The sequence below is a fragment of the Cucumis melo genome, chromosome 1 (genome assembly GCF_025177605.1).
Source record: "Cucumis melo cultivar AY chromosome 1, USDA_Cmelo_AY_1.0, whole genome shotgun sequence".
Lineage (NCBI taxonomy): Eukaryota > Viridiplantae > Streptophyta > Magnoliopsida > Cucurbitales > Cucurbitaceae > Cucumis > Cucumis melo.
The window spans coordinates 4,649,844-4,660,874 of NC_066857.1; positions in this window are offsets into that span (position 1 = coordinate 4,649,844).

The window sequence follows — 11,031 nt, forward strand, 5'->3', positions numbered from 1 at the left end:
AATAATCTTTGCAACAAAATAAACATCACCTTTTAACTCCTCTTGAGCAGTGAAAACAAACTAAAAAACAAGAGGATGTCCATGTGAATTCAATCAGTCCAGAAAATGAATTGAGCTTGTTGTTTCCTATCTTCTTCAACCTCCAAATTGCAGAAAATTTGCTTCTAATCTTCTAAAATCCTCCCTTAATACACATCTGAAGTTGAAGAACACAAAGGAGATTAGAAATGGGAGAAGAAACTTTGACGATGGAGAAGAAGAATGAAGAAACAAATGACACTTTCAATGAATTTCTTTCCTTTTAAACCACTTTCTTTTCTAGAAATCAATTTTAAATAATGAATGTAGCTCAGTCTAAAAGAGTTTGGCCAGTTTTTCTCAGATCGTTGGAGTCCATGATCTATAGGTCCATTAGGTTCCCCTGCTAGCTCAAACAAAATTAACTTAGAACAACATGTTGAAATAATTTGAATTGTTCGAATTAGGTAAAGAGAGAGAAATTAACAAGTATATGTGATATAGTCATCAGTTATAGCTTTGGATAAGAGTTTTATGTTTAAATATGATTTAAATATAATAAATATGAATATGAATTCATATTTCAAAGCTCGAAATTGATGGAAATGGTCAAAATTGTAAAAAGTCAAAATGTTGACTTCTGATTTTAAAAAGTCAAATTTGATTGGCTTTATATTCAAATGTGATTTGAATTTTAGAAAAATTAATGCGAATTCATACTCGGAAGGTTGAAATTAATCAAGACAGACAAAATGGTAAGAAGTCGAAATGTTGACTTTTAACTTGAAAAAGTCAAAGTTTGACTTTGACTTAAATTGGTCAAACGACCATATTGCCCTTGGACTAGTTAGTGAACCTTGGACTAGTTAGTGAAAAAATCCAACACTTTGTTAGATAATGTCACTAACACTTAGTGAGATAGGTGGCTACATAAAATGTAAACACCTAGCTCACTAAGTTCCACTAATGGTTAGTGGAATGCTAGGTGTTGAGATTTGGCCAACTAATTACATGTAATAGGTTATAAATAGGCTTTTATTTAATTTTGGGAAATTTTTTGGCCAAATTAATTGTGGTTTTTACAAAAATATTTACCAAACTTTTACTCTCTTTCAAATCTCAACTAATCTCACCTTCCTTTTTCCATCTTGCTCTCTATATCTCCTTCACTTAAACGGGTCTCATAATTGGGTTTTAAGTTTGAAGAATAGCAAGTCAACACTAGTGGTGGTCTCAGCTCGAGTTCGAAGAAGATTGCGAGGATCGGGAGGCATCGAAGGTATGTTTCTCTTAACCCTAATTGAATTGTATTTAAGGCTTCATATGCATGTTAATCTCTAAAGTTGTTTAGATGCAATTAGAGTAAATTTGATCTGTTTTTCCGCTGCTTTTGTATGCTTTCTATCACAAGCAAGTTCTGCTAGTAACTCAAGTCTGTAGGCTACTGGCCCAAATCGTTATGTTATTTTGTATGGACCAATATATCAAGGACTTAACTTTCCTTTCCTTCCAAAGTGAAGAACACCTTTCCACGGAGATAACTTCAAGAAAACTTGATCTCCAACTTGGAATTCCAAGTCTCTTCGTCGCTTATCTGCATAGTTTTTCTGTCGATCTTGAGTTATTTTCAGGGTTTCTCTAACCATTTTAATATTGTCCATCGTGATTTGTACTAACTCAAGACCAACTAGCTTGTTCTCTCCTACTTTGTTCAGCATATAGGAGTTCTACATGGTCTGCCACACAAAGCCTCAAATGGTGCCATGTCGATACTAGACTGATAGTCGTTATTGTAAGTGAACTCCATAAGTGATAAATGGGTATCCCAACTTCCTTTAAACTGAAGGACACATGCTCTTAACATGTTCTCTAAGATTTGTATGGTCCTCTCTGACCGACCATCTATCTAGAGATGAAAAGCTATACTAAACTTCAACTTTGTTCTAAGTGCTTTTTGCAAACTAGGCCAAAACTTAGAAGTAAAATTGGGATCCTTGCCTAAAACTATGGACACTGGTACTCCATACTGACTCACACTCTTGCCTTATTGGATCTTATTGTTATTAAAGAAGACGATAAAAAGGATCCTCGATTGAGTGAGATAATAATTGAGTTAGAGAAAAATGAGGAGGGTGTTCCTAATTTTACCTTACAATAAGGAATATTGAGGTATAAAGGGAGGTCAGTGATATCTAAAGCATCAACACTATTATTTACAATTTTTCATAATTATCACGATTTTGTATTTGGAGAAAATTTGAGGTTTCTGAGAACTTATAAAAGACTGATGGGGGAGTGTATTGTTTGCCAACGTAATAAATCATTAACATTATTCCTAGTGGGACTATTGATGCCATTAGAAATCTCATATGCTGTGTTTGGAGTGACTTCTCCATTGTAACGACCCAACTTTTCAAACCAAGTTAAGGTTAGTACTTTAACGTGAAGACACTTCATTTAAGCGTAAAAGTTCGTAAAGCCGGTTTAAAACCAAATAAAAGTAAACTATTTCAAACAAAATAAAAGTTCATAAATATCATTTATAACGTCACCAAGAAACAAATAGTTGTTCTGAACATGAAACTCATTTCAATCCTCAAAACTTAAAAACAGTAAAAACATTAAGCGAAAGCAATTGAAAGAGTGTTTCCATATGGCTATCACGAGTCGTTCTTATCCATCGTCGGTCTACCTCTCTTATTATTTTTGCCTGAAAAAGTTAAACATGAAAAGGGTAAGTATAAAATATACCCAATAAGAGACCCGCTACTGGTCCCGTTAAGGGTAAAAATGGTTAGGTTCCTATTATGAGGTACCTTGCAACATAACAATCTTGTGTTTTTGTAGAATGCACATATCAGTCTAGTGATTTCGAATGATGCACAACATGTGGTGATCTCGGACACCATGCTTGCAAGGTACACTACCTCATAGATAAAGCTAACAGTTTCCCCTCAATTCATTCCAAACAGTCCAAGACAGTCAAATAAAGTACAATTAAAACTATCAATAATACACCTCCTCTACATATAGCTATCAAAAAATAAAGCTACTAATGCTTACCACAGTTTAGTCAACATTACGAGTCGTAAATACATTTTAAACTACGCATAACATTCTAATCTACATAAAGCAGTCAAGTCCTTTCAGTCAATATATTTCAACTTCCATTCTAACTTCAATATAGGGTCCGATAGTAGAAATCTCTTACCTTGAGAATGGCTAAAGTTCCATGGTTGAAAAATAAATTTTCCAAATGAATCGATCCTAAACATATAAATGATAAGAAGTCAATAATTTTACATCATAAAATTATCAACGATCATCGCGTATATTTTCCCATTTAGCTTACTCATTTAAGTTTGAAACCAAATCGTTCCTTGATCGCAATGTCCACAATCTGCTGTAAAAAGTCTTAAAATAGTCCCTTTAAGTAAACTCTAAATAAGTTCCAAACCAATTAACTTTTAACACCCTTAAGCAAATTTGAATGGGTATACAAAACCCCATCTAAATCCACATCAAAATTGACAAGAAAAAAAAAACTCACAATGACTCAAAGCAAGGAAGAGGTAGCGACTCAAATTAGGTGCGTCTCACCCCATTTTTGTCGAAAATAGTGATCTGAGCTGTGCTGGGACAACATTGTGTGTGGTTGGGATCGTTCGTGGACAGAGCTTGAAGCTCGACATCGAATGTGATGGAGAAGTAGAAGACAGAGATGGAACGACGACGAGTGAAGCTATGTAAACGACGGATGAAACCAAAATTCTTCGATTGGGCATTCGACTTCAACTGATAGAGGCTCAATCGGCTACTTGGCTGACGTAAAAATAAGATTTCAAACGGAGAACTATGGAGGAAACGATTGGGAAGCAAGGGTGGCATACGTTGGTGAAAACAAAGAAGAAGAATGAGGAAAAAGATTAGGGCACGTGCTACTGCTACTTCTACTGCTACTACTGCTACTACTACTGCTGCTACTACTACTGCTACTACTACTGCTACTACTGCTACTACTGCTACTACTGGCTACTACTACTACTACTGACTACTACTGCTACTACTACTACTATTACTGCTACTACTGCTGCTGCTGCTACTACTACTACTACTGCTGCTGCTACTACTGCTACTGCTGCTACTGCTACTGCTGCTACTACTACTACTACTATTGCTACTGCTACTGCTACTACTACTACTACTGCTGCTACTACTGCCTACTACTACTACTACTACTACTACTGCCTACTACTACTACTACTACTACTACTACTGCTGCTACTGCTACTACTGCTACTACTGCTACTGATACTACTACTACTACTACTGCTGCTGCTGCTGCTGCTACTGCTACTGCTGCTACTGCTGCTGCTGCTGCTGCTACTGCTACTGCTACTTCTGCTGCTGCTACTGCTACTGCTACTGCTGCTGCTACTGCTGCTCCTGCTGCTATTGCTGCTGCTGCTGCTACTGCTGCTATTGCTGCTGCTGCTGCTGCTGCTGCTGCTATTGCTACTGCTACTGCTGCTGCTACTGCTACTCCTACTCCTACTGCTACTACTACTCCTCCTCCTCCTCCTACTACTACTAAAAATGCCCCGTCAACTACTATTACTACTAAAAATGCCCCGTCAACCACACCATCATCAACACACGTAATATATTTGGTACATGATCATTTAGATTTGGTACACGTAATATATTTGGTACACGATTTATTTTTCAATTCTATCGCTTAATTTGGTTACGCGATCGTTTAAATTTGGTCGTTTAGATTTGGCTAGATTTAGGATACCCAAATCTAAACGATTTTTTGTTCAAAATTTGGTACATGATCATTTAGATTTGGCTAAACGAATTTTTTCAATATTCTTTGGTACACGATCATTTAGATTTGTTTACATGATTGTTTATTTCTTTTAAGATTTTTTTGTACACAATCGTTTAGATTTGGCTAAATGGTTTTTTTTTTAATTCTTTTGGTACATGATCGTTAATTTTTTTTACACAATCATTTAGATTGAAGCCACAATCGTTTGAATTGAAGCCACAATCTAAATTACGATTTTTTTCAAGATTCTTTATACACGATCTTTTAGATTTGGTTGTCCTATTCAAACGACGTAAAAAGAGAGGAGGAAATGAAGAAATACATGGAAAGAAATCGTAGCGGGAAAAAAAAGAAAAAAAGAAGAAAGACGATAGAAAGAAATCAAATTTGGTTACCTAAATCAAATCTAAACGACGTAAAAAAAAAGAGGAAAAAAAGAAAGACGATGGAAAGAAATCGCAGCGAAAGGAGACAAATGAAATGACAAACTTAGAATATTTAAAAAATTACTAACTTTATGGGCTTTGTTACACTGGCTCTAAATATTTTAGTAATTTGTTATATTTATGAAAATTTTTCTTATTATTATATTATAATATTATTACTTTTCTTTTTCTTTTCCTTTTATTTTTAATAATTTCTTTTCCATTTTCTCGTCAAACTCCAATAAAATTAACATCCAAAATTTAAAACAATTTAGGTTGGAAAGAAAATACCTCAAAATTTTGGGAGCGTTAGATACATCCATGAATTTCATTGATGGGTTACCAAAAAAACGTCACTCAAGGGAATAGCTCAACAACATTCAAGAAACAAATCAATTGTTATTTCAAAAGAGAACCTTTTCCAATTCTTTGCTGTAAAATCTACTAAATCATATGCAAATTAACCATAACAAATTCTGAAATGGAATAGGTAATGATATTTTTATGAAAATAATATAGTATACTTGTTGTCATATAATCTTAAAAATTAATGAAGCTCAAGGAAGATGTATTGAATAAATTAATTCAAGGCAGAATATACTAAAGTATCTTAAAAGAGTCTTTCATTAAGATAATTTACGAAGAGAGAAAAGGGGAAAAACTGAAGGATTGAACTTTTAACAATGGTGGCAGATACTTACGTAGCCAAAATATATATCGTGCTGAGAAGATGATTTTTGGTTGAGAGAGTGGAAAAATAGGTCGTCAAGCTCCTATAGTTAGTAAAAAGTTTTGAAATGACGGAAAAGAGATGTTACTATACAATTTAATATATCTAGCATGTAAACCTAATTTAATGGAAAATTTTAATCACAACTAGAAATGAAATTTCAATCAAAATTCCACATAAATCTAAACACTAATTAAGATGGAGAAAAAAACCCAAACATTTATACAAGTTATAAAAGGATAATTATAAAAGGTAGCAATTTTTAGAATAATTATTAAGTATGTAGCAATATTTTTAAAAAATTGCAAATATAGCAAAGTCTATCCGTGATAGACTTCTATCGATCTATCATTGATAGACCCTTATGTTTTATCAGTGATAGACCAACATTTGCTACATGGTCTATCAGAGATAGACTCCTATTATTGATAGATTTTGATCGATTTTGCTATATTTGTAATTTTTTTTAAAATGTTTCTATATACTTAATTATTTTAAATATAATTGCTACATTTGCAACTATCTAGAAATGAATTTGTGAAATCCAAACGTCTAAACAAATTATAAAACTAGCAACGTAATTCAACGCTTAATATCCAGGAGAATAGACCTCGAGGTTCTTCTAGTCCTAAGGCAAAAAGAGAAAATTCTTATTTACTTCAACCAATTATTAGTATGTAAATCAATATATCTCAACAATCTAGTAAATATAACCCACTTCTTGTAGCCTAAATAAATAAACAAATTGGTTGACATATATAGTCCTCTTGCCTTGTTTTGGTGTTTCAAATGAATTAAACACATTCTACTCCCAGCTGATTGAACAAATATACAGAGAGAGATGAATTGACCAAAGTCGAAATTATCAATCTTGTGTGACTCAAACTTCCTATATCGTGACAAACACAATCACACATCATTAGCATTTAAATACATTCATAAATAATATATGTTGTTGATCTTTTTTTTTTATTTTTTCTCCTTGATACAATCATAAAAAGTTTACAACTCCACAAAATACAGTTAACGATTGAAATATGTGAATTTGCTAAAACCCTATACAAACAAAAAAAGAAAGAACAGATTTGATTCTCCAATTTCTCTATCCATTTCCACACCCACCCCTAATATTTAATATTTGATTTGGAGATTCGAGTACAGAAGATCCGACTTGAAGAAAAATCAAACTAGTGGAAGCGTTGAAGCCTCGGTCTCCATCTAAGATGGTGTCCATGGCGACTTGCCGTTTCACCAAAACCTCGTACTTGTTTCATTTTATTCCAAGAAAGGAAGGAATAAAATCACGCCTGCGAATTCAGATGAAAAAGAGGTACCTGACGATCTCGGACCGCCAGAAATGGGCGGCGGATCGAGGGAGTGGAAGACGAATTAGAGAGATGGAGGAATGGTTTAGTGCGAAAGGAAAAGGCGTTTGCGTGGAAGGGGATGAGGGTTTGAGTGTAAGTGGGAAAAATATTTATTAAAATAATAATTTTAATTTAATTCTTAGGTTTTTGAATGCATTTATGACAACCAATAATTGTCACCAAAAAGCGGAATTAAAAAACAAACGTTGGTATTCTAACATGCCATTGTAGCCAATTTTTCTTAAAGAAAGAAATACAAGCAATAGTAATGTTCGTATAACTAATTAATTTTTATTTATTTCATATAATCAAGGTAAGTCCAATACATATTAAAATTATCATACACACTATGCTTTATTCCATTTATGAATCTTTTCATCGGTACTATCTGGAATATTTCTCAAGTAAATTCCATCATCTCTAACATTCCAATAACAAGTTCCTTGTAAAGTGCACCTATAGTGAAGCCAATAATGTTGAGTTTCATGCCAAAACACATCGAATGAGGCAAAACTACCATTTGGTTTCCTCACAAAGCACCAAAACAAAGTTGATCCAAAAACATTTTCCTTGAAACTCCATTGAATTTGAGATGCCTGATCAATATATTGTTCACCAATATCAGTATCTCTTGATTTACAATGAGCCATTAATTTTCCATCGCTTAGTCCATTGATCACATGGATATGCCATTTATCAACAATTGCTGGTGGAAGAACAGCTCCCACAAAGAAATGTTGCTGATGAAGAACAATAAATAATAACACCAAATAACTCAAAATTGTATGCATTTCTTTCTCTTTTGTATTGTAATTGAGATATTGTTGGGATACATGAATTGATATTGTATTTATATATGATTTTATCACCTTGCATGCAATAGAAAGAATTTAATTAATTACCTTTAATTTTCATTAATTTACCTCTTCTTTTATGTATTTGAAAACTATGGTATTGGATTGAATGTGGTCAAAGATAATTATGAACTTTTCGGATACAATATTTAACCTTTTTCATTTATGGTAAAATATTCATAGGTTTATTAATTTTAATTAGTTAGAGTTACGTTTACTACTTATCGGTTACGGATAAGAATGTCGCTTTCTGTTCACTCTCTTTATTTGTATTGAAATAAATGGAAGTATGTGGATTTCTTTTTGTTGATTTCTATAATGATGATAAATTTTAGAAATAATAATTAAGTTAAAAGTGTACGATAGTATCTAGAAAAACTTGAAATATTTTATTCGATTGCCTCGAGATGATCCGAGATGAAAGACTTTTACCTTTAGTTATTCATCTCAGGCCTTATTAGTTGCATCGAAATGGTCCAAGATAAAAGAATTTTGTCTTTATTTTATTCGATTTCAGACATACATTGTTCCGACATGAAAGACTTCTACCTAATTTAGTTATTCGGTCTCAGACCTTAATTGTACTGAGATGGCCAAGGATATATTAATCACACAAAAAAAAAATCGTAAGGACAAAAAAGTAATTGTGCGTCATGGACTTTTCTTAGTTTATACTTGTATGGGTTGTAAACATTTTGGATTATTATTACATTTATGTAAATTACTCTTTATCAAATCATACCATATTCATTAATTTAAAAAAAATTAAACATAATTGTCAAAAATAGAAAAATGGACAATGATACCATGTTTACACTTTGGCCAAAATCAAGTATATAATTGTTTCTTGTCTTTTAGTGGCCTTTTGCCCCAAAGTGTAGATAATTTATATTTATTTATTATTATCGAAAAAACTCTAAAAACGAAAGTTATTTCCCTTAATATTCAATAATCAATCTATAAAATACACAACAATATATATATTTTAAAACTATTATAAATATTATATATAAATAGATGTCCATTATCAAAGCAAGCTTAGTGTCCATAGTCACATGTCACCTCCTTAATCATCTAACATCCTTGATATGTGTCTTGAAGACATCATCCCTTAGTGATCATGTAACCCACTTCATGCTTTGCCAAATTACCTATAAATAGTGGCACTTGGTGGATTATATGGATACACACAAATTGAACCATTTTACAGTGAACTTCTTTGAAAATTAATTTCTAAATATTTAATTTTCTTAATTTACTTGTTCTTTATTTATTGTATCTAGTATATTATATTATATTATCTTATATTAATATTATATTTTCTCAGTTTCCATATTTTAGTTGTGCCTCGTTTTTACAACATAAACTATTATTATTTTAAAAAGTTATCAATTATTAAAAAATGTAAATTTTAATACATCTATTTTATTTATTAATTCTAAAAACACAATAATTGTACTAATTATTTTAACAAATTTGTTCAATCTCAAATTTACCAAACACTAATTTACTTTCGATCGCATTTTTTATTTATTTATTTAAGCACAACCGTAAACAATTGTTTTAAAAGCTATAGTAATCTGAAAGATAGCTTTGATCTCCTAAAACTTGATTAGTAAATCTTGTAGATATTTGTATAAATCATGCAACAAAATCGAGAAAGAAAAAAATGAGTATTGTTTGTTGAAGATTTTGTCTAAAAGATTCTTTTAGATATCTTTAACTAAATATTCTTGATTAATGAATGAGATATATCTTTGATTAATGAATTAATTAAAGGATATGAGATATTCAAAGGATAAAAGATTTTCTATTATTTTAGGAATCTTGTTATTTATCTTTAAAAGAAAAGAAGATTTATACATATAATATATATATATACATATAATATATATATATACATATAATATATATATATACATATAATATATATATATACATATAATATATATATATACATATAATATATATATATACATATAATATATATATATATATATAAATAGGTTGTTACGATGACGATTGTGGGTGACGAAAAATAGAGAAACATAAGTTTAAGAAGATAGTTCACATCAGAGGTTGTCTACAGAAGCTACCAGTTTCCAAAGGTATTATGATCTTATATCTATGAGATCGACTTGTTGATCTAAGTTGCAATAATTGATGAGTAACAGACGAGACAGTTGTTTGTGTGATCACTGAGATCTTTAGACGGATTTAAAGAGATTGTCAAAGATATTCACTCATGTGTTTAGGGGGAGCCTGAAACCAGACATTGTGAAGAAAAGTAATTTAGGGGAGCCTGGAGTCTGATGTCAAGACACATGCGATTAAGTCATATAATTGAGCAGAGCACCATATGTTGTATTGATGTATGTTGACTCAAGTAAATATTAATAAAGATTACTCATCAGGTCGTGTGCAGCTCCCCAGATGTAGGCAATATTGGCCGAACTAGGATAACAAAGTTTCTTGTGTTATTCTCTTATGTTGTCCCTCTAGCTATTACAAAAGTTATTAGCTTTAGTATTAACTAAAGAATTAATTATCTCATTGTTTTTTCCGGTGTTTTAACATATGCATGTATACTATTAATTAAATTACATCAATTTTTTATAATTTACTAGTTATTTTAGATAAATGCTATCTTAAACTACAAATGAGTATGCATTAAACCATGTATAAAGGAAAGGAAAGAAAGCATATGACAACTAAAATTTGACTTGCGTACGTGAAATCAAAAGAAACATTGTTAATAACCTTAAACTTCTTTTCAAATAAAATGATACAAAATATTTGTAAA